General features: G+C 43.6%; 1 long non-coding RNA gene across 6 annotated transcripts in view; it reads right to left on the minus strand.

Annotated features, from left to right (window-relative positions):
• LOC131763526 (uncharacterized) overlaps positions 1-16560 on the minus strand; it is a 138137-nt gene that overhangs the window by 91597 nt on the left and 29980 nt on the right. For 3 of the 6 annotated variants that reach the window (XR_010842517.1, XR_010842512.1, XR_010842515.1), the window contains exon 4: positions 2622-2738. This is a non-coding gene — a long non-coding RNA (uncharacterized lncRNA). Of the gene's footprint in view, positions 1-1885; positions 2068-2621; positions 2739-16560 lie in introns of all 6 variants that reach the window. The other 3 variants (XR_010842513.1, XR_010842516.1, XR_010842514.1) reach the window with 2 other exon arrangements.

Below are 16560 nucleotides of genomic sequence, written 5' to 3' on the forward strand. Positions count from 1 at the left end.
CACCTCACTTACAATAAGAAAACTGCAAGTCAAAACTATACCAGTACATCATTTTTCACCTATCAAGTTGACAAAAATTCAGCTCAAAAATGTTACCCATCATGTCCTATAATAAATAGCAGAATTAAGCATTTTTGCACATTGCTGGCAAGAGTGCAAAATGGTCCACAGCACTTTGGGGAGCTCATTGGCAATCCCTATCAAAAACACGAATGCATTTTCTTTTTTACTGAGCAATTTCACTCCTGAGAATTTTTTTTTTTTTTTTTTTTTTTTTTTTTTTTTTTTTTTTTTTTTTTACAGCTCTACTTAAACCAGCATGAAGTAAAGTGACATAAACCCCATCACTGATCACAGGGCTGTATGCATGCATGAGCAAGTGACTGGAAATACCCAAGTGTCCATCTAAAGAGGAGAAGATAATTAAACCATGGTACTGCCACACAGCTGCAAAAAAGAGAATGCAATTCTCCACGCTCTATGGAAATATCTCGGGAAAACTATTAAGCGAAACAGGATGCAAAACAATACACGTAGTCTCCTAATTTCTATGTAGAAAGGGGGTAAATAAGAATGTATTTATATTTGCTTATATCTGCACAAACAAAAACACTAGGAGGTTATCCAAGAAATTAATGAGTGGTTACATACGGGAGGCTGAAGATGGGAGATTGGGGAGGTGGAGTCAGGAGTGACAATAAGACTTCTTTTGATTGCAATTTATTTTTGAGTCATGTGAATATAGGACCAACTCCAATAATAAAATCAAAATAAAGAAAATTATTAACATCTAAAATGAATATGGACTTCCCAACTCAGAATCCTTATTTGAATTCTCTGTCATTTTGAAAATACTATGGCCCTGTGCAAGGTCGTACGCAACCCTGTAAGTGGGTGGCCAGGCATGGTGTCTGACTCTCAGTCACGGAGTTCAATGCGTACTTTTTCCTGAACCAGTGAATAAACAAATGAGCTTTTCCTGCCTTCAAGTGCAGAGAGAATGATCATTAGCTGACTGTCAAAAACTATCAGAGAACCAAGGAATGGCATGAACACAGGGAAGTTTTCATTTTTAAAATGGAGAGTAGAAAGTAGACCACTGAAGGAAGAGCTTAATGACCTAAAAGGGAAAAAAGAAAACTATAAATGTACTCCTTCTCTAATCCAGCTTCCTTTCAGGGATTTACATTTGAAATTGAAACCCTAATGCAATAGCAGTGCTCTCTCTACAGTCTGGGAAAGAGGCACTTACCCACCCAGTCATGTTAAACCTGGGGAGGGACTTGTTAGGTCAAAGAGGATGTTTCTCCACAGAACTTTCAACTCTTTCCTCATCATCAATCCCCTAGGAAGTATAGGGAGGGAAGATCAGCCCAGACAGATGACCAATAAAATGACTTCTATGCCAAGAAGCCAATAAAAATTTGTTCATCCATGCTTTTTCTTCCTGGATCCACAATAATTTATACAAAAATGCCATCTCCTTACTGCAGGGTGCCTGATTTATAGATGGGGGCATCTGTTTCATATCAAGGGGCCCCGAATGGAAAAACACTCCATGTTCTAACAAAACAGAGAACTCATTTCATAAATCACTTTCAACCCATCAGATATCTCACACTGAATTTCTTTTAAATCCAGGCACATTTTTCTTTTCCTTAGAGCTTGCCCTGCATGTTTCTATCGAGAACACAAAAACACACATGTACTTGAAGCTTTGAAAAGACTCCAGAAGAGCAATAGCAAACCTAGTAATCAGTCTATTTCTTTCATTTTATCCTATAAGAGAACCTTTTATAAATGTTTTCAGGAGGAAATATATTTAAAAATCAGTGTCCTCAGAGAGCCCAGAGAATCCAGGAATTTGCAAACAAATGGAACTTACTTTGTCACTTTCTGATCCTCTGCCCATAGCAGACATTATTAATCAATCAACTCCTGCCCGCTGAGCTGGCTTGAAGTCCTGCTGTCATTCTGGGCCCCAAATTCCAGGCAACCTCTATTAGGAAGCAGCAATTAACATGCAGGATGGAACAGTCTGATCTGATCACGTCTAAGATAATAGAACTGAACCAGAGAAGAGGAAAAAGACTTTGCTATGGTTACACAGTGAATCAGCGATGCACCCAACACGTACTCCTGAGTACTGAACCCCAGTTTTGTCCATCTACACGAACACATGACTTCACTCAGAACTCAGGTATGAGTTTGGGGTGAGTGTGGTGGGTGGGAGGGTGGGGATGTTTTGTTTTTCAACAGAGTTTTCTTCCAAAGAAATCCTTACACACCAAACTGATCCCAATTAGCCATCTTTTCCAAATGAAGAATTTACTAAATCATTCCGATACAAATGATTTAGAAGTTCCTGGCAACCTGCTGCTCTAAATATTATTTTGTTTCAGCAGTAATCTTCTTTCCCCATCAAATACACTTCCTTCTCAATGAAGAAGAGATCATTGTTATTAAACAGGAAATTACTTTTCATTTGGGCTAACACAAAGTACAGTGCACTGTGCTTGAATGCATGGACAATACCCTCCATCCCAGTTACACAAGGACGTGGTAAAGCTGCAGTGGCTCTTTAATCAACTTATTACAGAGTTTATTAAGTCTCCACTTACTTTTTCTTCTGCTTCACTGAAATTTCTTTGTTTGTTTGGTGTTTTGTTGTTGTTTTCTTGGTCATGCCACTCGCCTTGCAGGATCTCAGTTCTGACCAGGGATTGAACATGTGCCCCCTGCAGTGGAAGCGCAGAGTCTTAATCACTGGACTGCCAGGGAATTCCCTGAAATTTCTTAGAATTACAGAAGGTCAGAGCCAGATGGGACCTTACAATTCATCTCATGAAACAACCTTGAGAAAGCAGAAGGAGAGTCCTAGAAATGACTTGCCCAGAGTAACACAGCTAGGGCCCAGGTCTCATAATTCCAAGCTCCCTCTAACTTAGCATCGCACAGCCCTGAGAGTTCTCTGATCAGTGCTTCTCAAATTGTAATGTGTGTATAAATCACCTGGGGATCTTGTTAGAATATAGATTCCTCTTATGTAGGTTTGGGACACAGCCTGCAATTCTGCAGTTCTGACAGCTCCCAGGGGACACAGATGCTGCTGATCCCTGGACCAGTCCTCTGTGTAGTCAGAGAGCCACCTGGTTCTAGCAGAGAATCTTCATTTGATCCCAAACTAACAAGTCACATATGATTATTGGGTCAATCAGGTCATCTCAGGTTGTAAAAACTGAGATACGGTTTACATAGTAATGAAGGTTTATCAGAGAAACTGGCTAATTAAATGAACTGAAATTGATAAGAGAAAGAAGGAAGCAAGTTCAATCCTCCCACTGCCATCTTCAGATCTTCTCTACTGTGCTTTTCTCCTCTACCCCAGGTCAATATCTAGGGTAGATTCCATGGCTTGTTCGGGAACATTTGAGTATTAACAATCTCATGTTCAGGTATTAGATGTGCAATGTAGTTTTAATATCAAAACTTCAGCTTCTCATCCACTTCAGACTTTTTCCCCCCCAGTAGGTCAGACCTAACCCCCGATGGGAAGGCAGAATGACTTGAGGCTTCTCTCTTTGTTCGGCCTCCAATTTTAGTCACTTTTGGCTACTTCTGGATCACAGAGAGTTGGGGCTGAGAGAGGGGGAGGAGCTTACGGAAGCAGACAATATGGTCTTACTGAACACCAAAACCAGGGACTTCTGACAGCGCCCTATTTCCTTAGTTAATGTACTCTTTCACCAACAGTTATGTGTCGCCTCCCAGCCTACTCTGTCGGTATAGCCCATAATGCCACATTCAGCTACTCCCCTCTTCAGAGTGGGGGAATCTTCAGAGAATCCACCAAGGTTACCAACGCCAATGGGGTGTCCATGCTTTCAGTTCACAGCCCACTCTATATGCTTTGCCAGGAGGGAATGTCCCTCGGCTACCCATCTTTAGGCTATTCCGTGTAAGTCACGTTCTGGGCCCTCCAAACTCCAGGAGAAACTAGTCAAGCCCTTCTATGAAAATTTCCATTGTGCACCAGTAGGTGACATTTGCCTTTTTAAAAAATTCATGACAAGTGTACAGTACATAATGATAGTCTTGGGACCTTAAATCCCTAGAGGTGTATATTTGTAGACCGAAGCATGTTTCTGAATACAGAGTGGTTTTATATGTCTAATAAAATGGTGCTAATTCTACTAGCATAAAGGTGAGCTAGATGGCATTGGATATTTCTTCTAATTCTGTTAATTACAGCGATTGAGTGCCTACTAATTTCCAGGCACTCCTTGAAGACTTAAAACCCTAAAGTTGCTATGAATTAATGATAAAAGTACTGTTAGAATTCCAGTAGGTGACATTTTAATTTTTTTCCCCCCATGAAAAATGGATCATATAAAACCTTAATCTCGTGGTATATTCATACAGTGAAATATCTACCTATATGTTACTATGGAAAGACATCTATGATAGATTTAGTGAAAAAATGTTTATAGAACAGACTAGACACATTATGTATGTGTAAACATAGTTTGTAAGGGTACAAGTCATCATGTTAACAAAAATGATTCATTTACAACTAGAAAAAAGATTATTAAGAAACAAATAATGATGCCACGGAACTAAATCTCCAGTTTTTTTCCTTTGCAGGTATCTTTTGCAATATGTTAGATTAGCCTACCCAATGGAAATATCAGCCACAGATAAAATTTTATTCTAGTAATAAAACATTTTACTTAACCCAATATATCCAAAAGATTGTCATTTTAGCACATAATCAATGTAATGCCATTGATATATTTACATTCTTTTTTTCCCCTAAGCCTCCGAAATCCTCTGTATTTTACATAGCACATCTCCGTGCAGCTAGGGGTGGCTGTATTGGACAGTGTGGTTTTAGGTAGGCATGTGCCATCATTCTGCATAACAATAGGGTAACGAATTCTGTTTTTTGGTAACTTTCCACTCGCTTTTAAAATTCAAACAGATCATTAAAAAACAAAACAAGGGCTTCCCTGGTGGCACAGTGGTTAAGACTCTGCCTGCCAATGCAAGTGACACGGGTTCGAGCCCTGGTCCGGGAAGATCACACATGCCGCGAAGCTACTAAGCCCGTGTACCACAACTACTAAGTCCGTGCTCTACAGCCCATGAGCCGCAACTACTGAGCCATGCACCACAACTACTGAGCCTGTGCTCTAGAGCCCGCAAGCCACAACTACTGAGCCCAAGTGCCACAACTACTGAAGCCTGCATGCCTAGAGCCTGTGCTCAGCAACAAGAGAAGCCACCGCAGTGAGAGGCCCACGCACTGCCATGAAGAGTAACCCCTGCTCACCGCAACTAGAGAAAGCTGGCACATAGCAATGACGACCCAACACAGGCAAAAATTTTAAAAAACAAACAAATACATAAATTAATTAAAACAAAACAAAACAAAACCTGCCCAAGAGTTAACAGTGTTTATTTTTAGGAGAGTCTTTAAATTTATAGGTTTTTGTTTTGGTTTTGCGGTACGTGGGCCTCTCACTGTTGTGGCCTCTCCCGTTGCGGAGCACAGGCTCTGGATGCGCAGTCTCAGTGGCCATGGCTCACGAGCCCAGCCGCTCCGCGGCATGTGGGATCCTCCCGGACCGGGGCACGAACCCGTGTCGCCTGAATCAGCAGGTGGTTCTCTCAACCACTGCGCCACCAGGGAAGCCCCCTATAGGTTTTTTTATTTTTTTTGTGTGTGTGTGCGGTACGCGGGCCTCTCACCGTTTTGGCCTCTCCCGTTGTGGAGCACAGGCTCCGGACGCGCAGGCTCAGCGGCCATGGCTCACGAGCCCAGCCGCTCCACGGCACGTGGGATCCTCCCGGACCGGGGCACGAACCCATGTCCCCTGCATCGGCAGGCGGACTCTCAACCACTGCGCCACCAGGGAAGCCCTCCCCTACAGGTTTTAAATTTCTAAGGTTGTTTGATTCTGTTAAAATGATTGTGTATTATAACAGTAATCTACCTTTCTTTCATTCTTTCAATAGAAAAGGTGATTATTTATATATTTTTTTATTGGAGTATAGTTGTATATCGGTAATCGTTAAAAGACAGCTGGTGTTGGGTTGTTCGTTTAAAGAAACTGCAGCTGTAAGGGATGCTTGGGTGAGGCCCTACCTCTCATCCTCATCTCTACTTTCATTCTCCATTGTTGACAGGAGGGGTCAGAAGTCAGAATCTTCAGTAGGTACAATTTTTGCTGGCCCCTGGAGGAAGGAAGGGCAGGGAGACAGCAATAAAAGGTCGCACTTAGCAGAGATCACTCACTGCACCACAGGAGAATGACTGGAATTATCATCAAGCGTCTCTGAATAATTGAAATGACATATCACAAAGGTCTGATTCCTTCCATGCTGCCTTTTTTTTGGTACTAGAACCAACCCCAAGGGGATATTTTTATTGCCTGCCCACGAACAAGAGGGACGGGGCTGCAGTGTAACCAGATGGGCCTGGTTTTGTGTGTCTCTGGGCTTCCATTCCCTCAACTGTGAAGTAGAGATCATAACATACAACTTACTTCATAAGACTCTGTCATAATTTTTTTTTAATTAATTTATTTTTGGCTTTGTTGGATCTTTGCTGCTGCGCACAGGCTTTCTCTAATTGCGGCGAGCAGGGGCTACTCTTCGTTGCGGTGTGCGGGCTTCTCATTGCGGTGGCTTCTCTTCTTGCGGAGCACGGGCTCTAGGGTGCGCAGGCTTCAGTAGTTGTGGTGCGTGGGCTCAGTAGTTGTGGCTCGTGGGCTCTAGAGCGCAGGCTCAGTGTTGTGGCGCATGGGCTGAGTTGCTCCGTGGCATGTGGGATCTTCCCGGACCAGGGATTGAACCCGTGTCCCCTGCATTGGCAGGCGGATTCTTAACCACCGCACCACCAGGGAAGCCCCGACTCTGTCATAATTTGATGAACCTTTCATAATATTGTATTGATATTCTGTACCAATATACAAAACACAGATAGAAAAGTGCACACATCCTAAGTGTAAAGCACAATGAACTGTCACAAATTAAAAATATACTTGTGTAGGGAATTCCCTGGTGGCCCCGTGGTTAGGACTTGGCACTTTCACTGGTGTGGCCAGGGTTCAATCCCAGGGTGGAGAACTAAGATCCTGCAAGCCCCGCGGCATGGCCAAAAAAAAAGATTTATACACACATGAGCGCGCACACACACACACACACACACACACACACACACACACACACTGGTGTAACTATCACTTGGATCAAGGAACAGAATGCTCTCAGTGCCCCAGTAGCTCCCTTCCGGTCCCTACGACCTATATTAATTTTCTACTGCTATGTAACAAACCAGTTTGGTGGTTTAAAGCAACACACATTGATTATCTCCATTTCCGTAGGTTGGGAGTCGGGACATGACTCAGCTAGATCCTCTGCTCAGGTCACAGGTGAGAATCAAGGTGTCAGCCAAGGCTTGGGTCTCATCTGTGGCTTGAGCTCATTCATTTTGTTGGTGGAACTCATTTTTTTATGGCTGAATAACTGAGGTCCGCTCTTTCTTGTTAGTTGTTGGCCGGATGCCAATCTCAGCTCCTACAGGCTACCCACAGTTCTTGCTACATGGCTTTCATCCGGTTCACACTGCTGCTTTCTTCCAGGTCAGCAATAGCTCGTCTCTCTGACTTCTATCTCTGACCTCTAAATGTTCTTTTAAGAGTTCACCTGATCGGGCTTCCCTGGTGGCGCAGTGGTTGAGAATCCGCCTGCCGATGCAGGGGACATGGGTTCGTGCCCCGGTCCGGGAAGATCCCACATGCCGCGGAGCGGCTGGACCCGTGAGCCATGGCTGCTGAGCCTGCGCGTCCGGAGCCTGTGCTCCGCAAAGGGAGAGACCACAACAGTGAGAGGCCCGCAGAGTTCACCTGATCAGTTCAAGCCTACCCAGGCCAATCTCCTAGGTGATCAGGGATCTTAATTACAGGAGTAATATCCCATCAAATCACAGTTTCCACTGTATTCAAGTGGCAGAGATTATACAAGGGAGTAAGGCTACTGGCAGGGATCACGTGGCTGCCTTGGAATTCTACCACACCATCATCTAAGTGTAACTACTCTCTGACGTCTAACACAGGCGTTTTACCTATTTTTGAAATTTGTAAAAATGGAATCATACAGTATGCCTCTTGTGCTGGCCTCCTTTATTCAACATTGTGAAATACACTAATTCTTCTGTATGTACTTAAAGATGGTTCATTTGCATTGCTGCAAGTGTGAATATACCACAGTTCATATACCCATTTAAAAGGTGATGGAAAAAAAAAAAAAGAAAAAAAAAAGGTCTTCCCCGGTGGCGCAGTGGTTGAGAATCCGCCTTCGGATGCAGGGGACACAGGTTCGTGCCCCGGTCCGGGAAGATCCCACGTGCCGCGGAGCGGCTGGGTCCGTGAGCCATGGCTGCTGAGCCTCCGCGTCTGGAGCCTGTGCTCCGCAATGGGGGAGGCCACAGCACTGAGAGGCCCACGTACAGCAAAATAAATAAATAAATAAATAAAAGTTGATGGGCATTTGGGTAGTTCCTCTTTGGGGGCTAATACTAACAGTGATCCTATGAACATTCTAGAAGACTTTTTTTGGTAAGCACCTGTACACATCTATGTTGGGTATATATACACTGAGGAGTGGAATTGCTGGGTCATAGTGTTTTCCAGTTTTCCAAAGTGGCTTTACCAAGCTGTACACCCACCAACAGTGTTAGAATATTCCATAAGCCTGTTTTGAAGGATATAAAATACGATCATGATAAAGAACACAGGACAGAGCCTGGGATATAATAATGACTAAATAATAGTATTCCTAGCAGAAATTAATTAATGCCAAGTGTTATTTTCTGTTACACTATTAAAGTCTTTGAGATGTGTATGTCCAGCTTATTGATATACCCCTAGTGCCAAGCCAAAATGTATTAAACAGCCCAAGGAACACATCTGTGTTGAGTAGTTTTCTGATCAGAAACAACTTCAGACTTGCATTTACTTTCCTTTTCCTTGGTCTCTGCACCAAGGCACAAAATAAGAGGATACTAAAAAAAAAAAAAAAAAAAAAAAAAAAAAATAAGAGGATACTGAATCTCCATTGCTCAGGTCTGAAAGTAGTTTGTACAGGCCTCACTGAGAAGGTAGTTTCTTTGAACAGCAAGCAAGCCAGCAAGATTAAAATAAAGCACCGTGGTGCTTTTGCATACAGCATTTATTTCTAGAACAAGACCACTCAGGTTGTGTCTTTGCAGAACTTGATTTAAAGAGAGGTAGTTCAGGGCTTCCCTGGTGGTGCAGGGGTTGAGAGTCCGCCTGCCGATGAGGCGGACACGGGTTCGTGCCCCCCGGTCCGGGAGGATTCCCATATGCCGTGGAGCGGCTGGGCCCGTGAGCCCTGGCCGCTGAGCCTGCACGTCCGGAGCCTGTGCTCCGCAATGGGAGAGGTCACAACAGTGATAGGACCGCGTAACACACACACACACACACAAAAAAAAAAAAAAAAAAAAAAAGAAAAAGAAAAATAAAGAAAGGTAGTTCAGTTGATGGGATCATCAGATCATCAAACCACAACAAATACTTTGCTTTAAAACCTAGCCTAGGGAAAGATTTTTGTCTCCCTTTGCAGAGGATTAAGACTTGAAACTCAGGCCACTTAGCAGCAAGGAAATGTTCATCTTCTGTACTGTGTTATCGTTTTATCCAAGGGCTCAGGCATACCGATCAGCTCTTCCTAATTGTTTGTTTGTCGTTATTCCTAATAGCAGTGATGAGTCTCCAGGTTCAGCTGCTTTTGCTGCAAGGCCTAAGAAGGCCAAGTCAAATCAAAAGGAATAGTAATAACACCAGCCTTTCAGCAAATCAAAGTTCTTGCCTAGATCGAAAGCTCTTCAGAGATTGGTCTGACTTTAATCAGTGGTCACTTAGCCCCTCTAAACTTCTAATTCCTCATTTGTAAAATAGGGCAGGGACTTCCCTGGTGGCACAGTGGTTAAGAATCCACCTGCCAATGCAGAGGACACGGGTTCGTGCCCCAGTCCGGGAGGATCCCACATGCCGCGGAGCAACTCGGCCCGTGTGCCACAACTACTGAGCCTGTTCTCTAGAGCCCACGAGCCACAACTACGAAGCCCGCACCCTCTAGGGCCTGCATACCACAACTGCTGAGCCCGCGTGCTGCCACTACTGAAGCCCCCATGCCTAGAGCCCGTGTCCCACAACAAGAGAAGCCACCGGAATGAGAAGCCCGCGCACTGCAACGAAGAGTAGCCCCTGCTCTCTGCAACTAGAGAAAGCCTGTGCACAGCAACGAAGACTCAATGCAGCCAAAAACAAATACATAAATTTATTAAAAAATAAAAAATAGGGCTTCCCTGGTGGCGCAGTGGTTGAGAATCCACCTGCCGATGCAGGGGACACGGGTTCGTGCCCCGGTCTGGGAGGATCCCACATGCCGCGGAGCAGCTGGGCCCGTGAGCCATGGCCACTGAGCCTGTGCGTCTGAAGCCTATGCTTCAGACCGCAACGGGAGAGGTCACAACAGTGAGAGGCCCGCGTACCACAAAAAAAATAAATTAATTAATTAAAATAAAATAAAATAAAATAGGGCAAATAAAGGCATCAACTTTATGAGTATCAATCATTCATTGATTCAAGAAATATTTAACTTCCATTATTGCTAGGCTCTGCTTCAGGCAAAGTATTTATCAAATGCTAATCATGCATCAGATATTGTTTAATAACAATTATTAAATAATTATTTGCATACCAACTATCCACTGGGTGGGAAAGTATCTGAAACATTTGGAGTCTTAGGCTGGCTTCATAACCCACCCACCCCCAAACTTACACACACCCACATAAATAAATCATATGCCCACTCTTGGCCACTTGGGTAAATCCAACTCCTCAAGCCTATATCCTCAATTACTGTGAACCAAGAATGAAAACTAATTTTATTATCAGCCTAAGTGGTTCATAATTTAAAGGGCAAATATGCCACATTTCAAAGTCACAGGGGAAAACAAGGGGAATTGATTGTCATTTTGATTATCTGCCCCACATTTCCCCTCCCATTAGCTAAGCTCGTTAGGGGGCAGATCAGAGATGGGTCTGAAAGTAGACAGATTCTCACTCCCGCTTGTACTCTTACCTCCCCCATCTCCTGTCCCCTCTGCAGCCCCACTCCCACCTCCTAGGACACTACATGAAGCTAGCAGCAAGCAAACATTTCTAGAATGCTTTTTTTCTTCTTTGGTAGAGAAATCTTCAAATTTGCTTAGGGCATTATTCATATAATTAAGGAACAATACTAATTTAACAATGGAAGAGGAACAAAGTCACAGAAGTCAGAGAACAGTACGAAACAGACTCTTCATCTCTGGAGCCACAATTCTTGGGTTCAAATCTGGCCATTCCATTTTAGGGCTGCTGGATAAAATACAGGGCACCCAGTTAAATTTAATTTTCAGATAAACAGCAAGTACATTTGAGCCCAAAATCTGCTTATGAGATATTCTAATTTATTCTAAAATATTATTTGGGGGCTTCCCTGGTGGCGCAGTGGTTGAGAATCCGCCTGCCGATGCAGGGGATACGGGTTCGTGCCCCGGTCCGGGAAGATCCCACATGCCGCGGAGCGGCTGGGCCCGTGAGCCATGGCCGCTGAGCCTGCGCGTCCGGAGCCTGTGCCCCGCAACGGGAGAGGCCACAACAGTGAGAGGCCCGCGTACCACAAAAAAAAAAAAAAAAAAAAAAAAAAAATTATTTGTTGTCTGAAATTCAAATTTAACTGAGCATCCTATATTTTCATTTGCTAAACCTGGCCACCCTACTCTACTGCTTTTGTGACCTGGGGCAAGTTCCATAAATTCTCTGTGTTTTGGTTTTCTCATCTGTAAAACGGGCATAGTAAAAGCACATTCTTCATAGAACGGTTGCAGTCGTCATTTTTCTTGTTCAATAAATATGTCTGCTTCTCTTCCTTCCGGAAACATGGTAGGAAAGCACTGTCTTGTCCTCAAGTTAGGTGAGGTCTATTACTTGCTTCAGCCAATGAGAAGTGAGAAGAAGGGAAGGTGTCACTTCCAGGTAGGAGTCTGTACGACCTCCTGCACAATTTGCCACCTCTGTCCCCTTGTCACAGTGGCTTGCAATTTGCCAGGTGCAGTCAAGGTAGAGAGTGCATGACGTGGAGAGGAGCCCCCCACTTATACAAACACCAACCCAAGGAAGACTTAAGTGTGAGGGAGAACTAAAACACCTGTAGTTTGGTTTTTTAAAAATGTATTTTATTGAGGTACAGTTGATTTACAGTGTTGTCTTAAGTCCTGCTGTACAGCAAAGTGACTCAGTTATACATATAGGTACATTGTTTTCCACATTCTTTTCTATTATGTTGTATCACAGGATATTGAATATAGTTCCCTGTGCTACACAGTAGGACCTTGTTTATCCATTCTACATATACTAGTTTGAATCTGCTAATCCCAAATTCCCAATCTATCCTTCCCCCTTGGCAACCACAGGTCTGTTCTCTATGTCTGAATCTGTTTCTGTTTCACAGATAAGTTTATTTGTGTCACATTTTAGATGATATCATATGGTATTTGTCTTTCTCTTTCTGACTTACTTCACTTGGCATGATAATCTCTAGGTCCAGCCATGTTGTTGCAAATGGCATTATTTCATTCTTTTTTATGGCTGAGTAGTACTCCATCATATATATATATATATATATATATATATATATGTATATATATATATATATATATATATATATATATCACATCTTCTTTATCCATTCATCTGTGATGGACATTTTGATTGTTTCCACGTCTTGGCTATTGTGAATAGTGCTGCTATAAACATAGGGGTGCATAGGTGTCTTTATGAATTACAGTTTCGTCCAGATATATTCCCAGGAGTGGGATTGCTGAATCAACTGGCAACTCTATTTTTAGTTTTTTGAGGAACCTCCATACTGTTTTCCATAGTGGTTGCACCAATTTACATTCCCACCAACAGTGCAGGAGGGCTCCCTTTTCTCCACACCCTCCCCAGCATTTGTTATTTATAGACCTTTTAATGATGGTCATTCTGACCGGCGTGAGGTGATACCTCATTGTAGTTTTGTAAACACCTGTAGCCTTAAACACTGAAATATGAGTTGTTCCTTACTTAGAATCACTGAGTCCACCTCGATTGAGAGTTGCTATGAAGATTGCATGACTGAATAGTTGCTTAGCTTTGAGAACATGCCGAGTAAATAGTAGGCAATATGTAAGTAATCATTAGGTTAAGAAGAAGTATGCAACACTCTTTCAATACTAAAAAGGGGTTGAGATAGGCCTTGCTTGTGGTCCGAGTTTGGTAATCAACATGTCCAGTTTTCTTTCTCCAGGCCGAAGAAACCGAATCTACCTCTTCCCCACGCTGTTTGGTAATAAACTCTGTAAAGCCAGCAGTGTTGAGCTCAGGAAGTTTCTTTAATCATTAGACAGAATTTTCATGGCGAAAGCACTCCTGATATGGGTCCACTCAAATTGCAGTGTGGGTTCTAACGGAGAGGCAGGCTGCACGTCAGATGACTGGGGCTGAGCAACCTGCGGAAGCCACAGCCATGTGCGCAGTAACTCAGAGAGGACCAAGGAGCCGGATCCAGGGGGGAAATCACGGCAGTTAATGAGAATCAGATGCAGTGTAATTCAGACCGCAGCGCTCGGCCCTGATCACCAGGCGCAGGGAATTACATCCATAAACAGACCAGGCTTGATTTTATACAGCACTTTCATCCCCCAAAGAATGCCAAAAGCGTTCCGAAAGAATGCTCTGGTTACTGGTAGCTCAGTGATGGGCAAGACAAACAGGGAAACTGTTGTGTTCACAGCTCAGGCTTGGAACCTTCGTGAGAATCCGTGCCCTCCAGAATAGCCTGGCTTGCGAGGCCAGGGACCCTTTCCTGTTATGAAAAACATACTCCCCCCTCCCCCCTCCAATGTAAACGTGCTCATAAAAGAAACCCAAGCGTGCAATGCACTCAAGAGGCTTTCAAACTTTGACCAAGAATCGCAGTAAGAAGCACACAGTTCATGTCAGATTCAGTGATTCACTATATTGATTTCTATGTATACATGGATATATACATTTTTTTATATACAACTGAAATGAAACTAAATAAAATACTACTTGCTCTTCTTATATGTGATGTTTTTTTTTTTTTTCTTTTGGCTGCGTTGGGTCTTCGTAGCTGCGCGCAGGCTTTCTCTAGTTGTGGTGAGCGGGGCTACTCCTCGTTGCGGTGCGCGGGCTTCTCGTTGCGGTGGCTTCTCTTGCCTAGAGCATGGGCTCTAGGCGCGCGGGCTTCAGTAGTTGCAGGACTTGGGCTCAGTAGTTGCGGCACGCAGGCCCTAGAGCGTGCGGGCTTCAGTAGTTGCGGAACATGGGCTCAGTAGTTGTGGCTTGAGGGCTTTGTTGCTCTGCAGCATGTGGGATTTTCCTGCACCAGGGATCAAACCCAGGTCCCCCACATTGGCAGGTGGATTCTTAACCACTGCGCCACCAGGGAATCCCCCCTATGTGATGTAGTCTTGATATTATCTATTCTACTTCATTTATTTTAAAAAGCTGACCAGGCTTCCCTGGTGGCACAGTGGTTGAGAGTCCGCCTGCTGATGCAGGGGACACGGGTTCGTGCCCCAGTCCGAGAGGATCCCACATGCCGTGGAGCGGCTAGGTCCGTGAGCCATGGCCGCTGAGCCTGCGCGTCCAGAGCCTGTGCTCCGCAACAGGAGAGGTCACAACAGTGAGAGGCCAGTATACCGCAAAAAAAACCCCAAAACCAAAAAACAAACAAACAAAAAGCTGACCACTTCCTGTAAGTTGATACTACAATCCACGTATGTGTAGGATCTTACATTTTGAAATTCATCTCACTGAAAATAGTGAAAAACAGTGGAAGACTCTGACACCAGGACACTTCAGTTAAACCACAACATATGGTCCTGGGACAGTAACTTCACTTTTTTAGGTCACAAACCTACTGAGAGTCTTCCAGGTTTACCTTGCTGAAATTTTTACATACAGCACTTGTGTGTAGATAAAGCAAAATATGCTGAACCCAGATTCACTCGCTGAGACTATTTTCAAATTCTGAGGTTGATTCAGAGGTGGGGTTTAAGGTATGGAGAAAGCCCATTTTCTTTTAGTACTAAATACAGCTTTGGGTGACCCCTAAATCAGTCAGAATTTTTTTTTTTTTTTTTTTTTTTGATGCAGGTAACAAAACCCTCCCTCCATCTAAACACACACAAAAGAAATCCTTCGTTCAAATGGCGGACTAGTCCAGGGACTGTATAGGTTTTAGCACAGCTGGCACTGGATGCTGAGACCATGCCATGGTAACCTGTCTTCCCCCATCTCTGGGTTCTACTTTCCTCTCTATTGGCTTTGTTCTCGCCTATTATAGATAGGATCCTTCCTTGAAGCCAGAAAAAGATATTCATCAGTACTTCTAGACTTCAATTCTACCAGCCTAACGACCCAAAGAAAGAGGGCACCTTTTTTTCTGACTGTTTAAGTGAAAACTCTAGACTTCTCATTATCCCAGTTTGGGTCACATGCCCATTCGTGAATCCATCACGGTGACCAGGGATACGCATTGCTCCAGATGGTCTCATCTGCCTGCCCTGGGGCATAGTGATGGTGTCAGAACAACCAAACTACATGAACTCAAGAATTTCACAAAGGAAAATCAAGATGCCATATCTAGAAGTCAGGGACATGAATTTTAATTAGATGATAAAAGCAAATGGCCATTACTGACCTCTGTGCAGATAGACCACCAATCCCTGCCTCCTACTCAGTCTTAAAATACAGAGACAAAGCTGGCATTGTCACTACACTTGGAGAGTACTTTTTTTCACCAAGAGAAACCCTGACATTTTCTCTCTCCAATCATTTTGAGAAGTTAGAAGCTGTGGGAAGGGATTCTCTTAGCTTTCAAATGGAAAGCTTAATGTGCCATGAACTTCTGGTCATAAGCTAAGAAGTAAAACCTCTCTTTGGGCCTTTTAGAAATCAGCTCTCCAGCTTTATGTCCATGGTTTGTAATGCTGTAATTGCCTCCATGGCTGTATTGTAGCTGCCTTTGCCAACAAAGTTGAAACCTGCAGGTCACCTTAGATTAACCAATGTATTGTGTGCACAACTGTTGGGGCCCTGAATACGTGCTCCGTCTTGCGCTGAAAAGCACACGAACAGGGAAAACACACACGCACACAAAACGACTGTGACTAAATCTGACAAAAAGGAAGAAAGCATATTGGAGAAAGGTGGCTCAGGTATGATTATTTTCCTGCCTTTTGCTGAACACCATTTATCACCTGGGAAGCAGTGCAAACAGAGCTGTGGCCTTTAGACTCTGCAAATATTATTGCTATGCATGTGAGGAGATTAACTCACTGAAACATAGAAAGGCACAGACTATAAGGTGTAGTGTAGATTCTTTCTTTTGGCTTGTGCCCTGCTCATACCAGATTAT

The sequence above is a fragment of the Kogia breviceps genome, chromosome 10, assembly GCF_026419965.1.
Source record: "Kogia breviceps isolate mKogBre1 chromosome 10, mKogBre1 haplotype 1, whole genome shotgun sequence".
NCBI lineage: Eukaryota > Metazoa > Chordata > Mammalia > Artiodactyla > Physeteridae > Kogia > Kogia breviceps.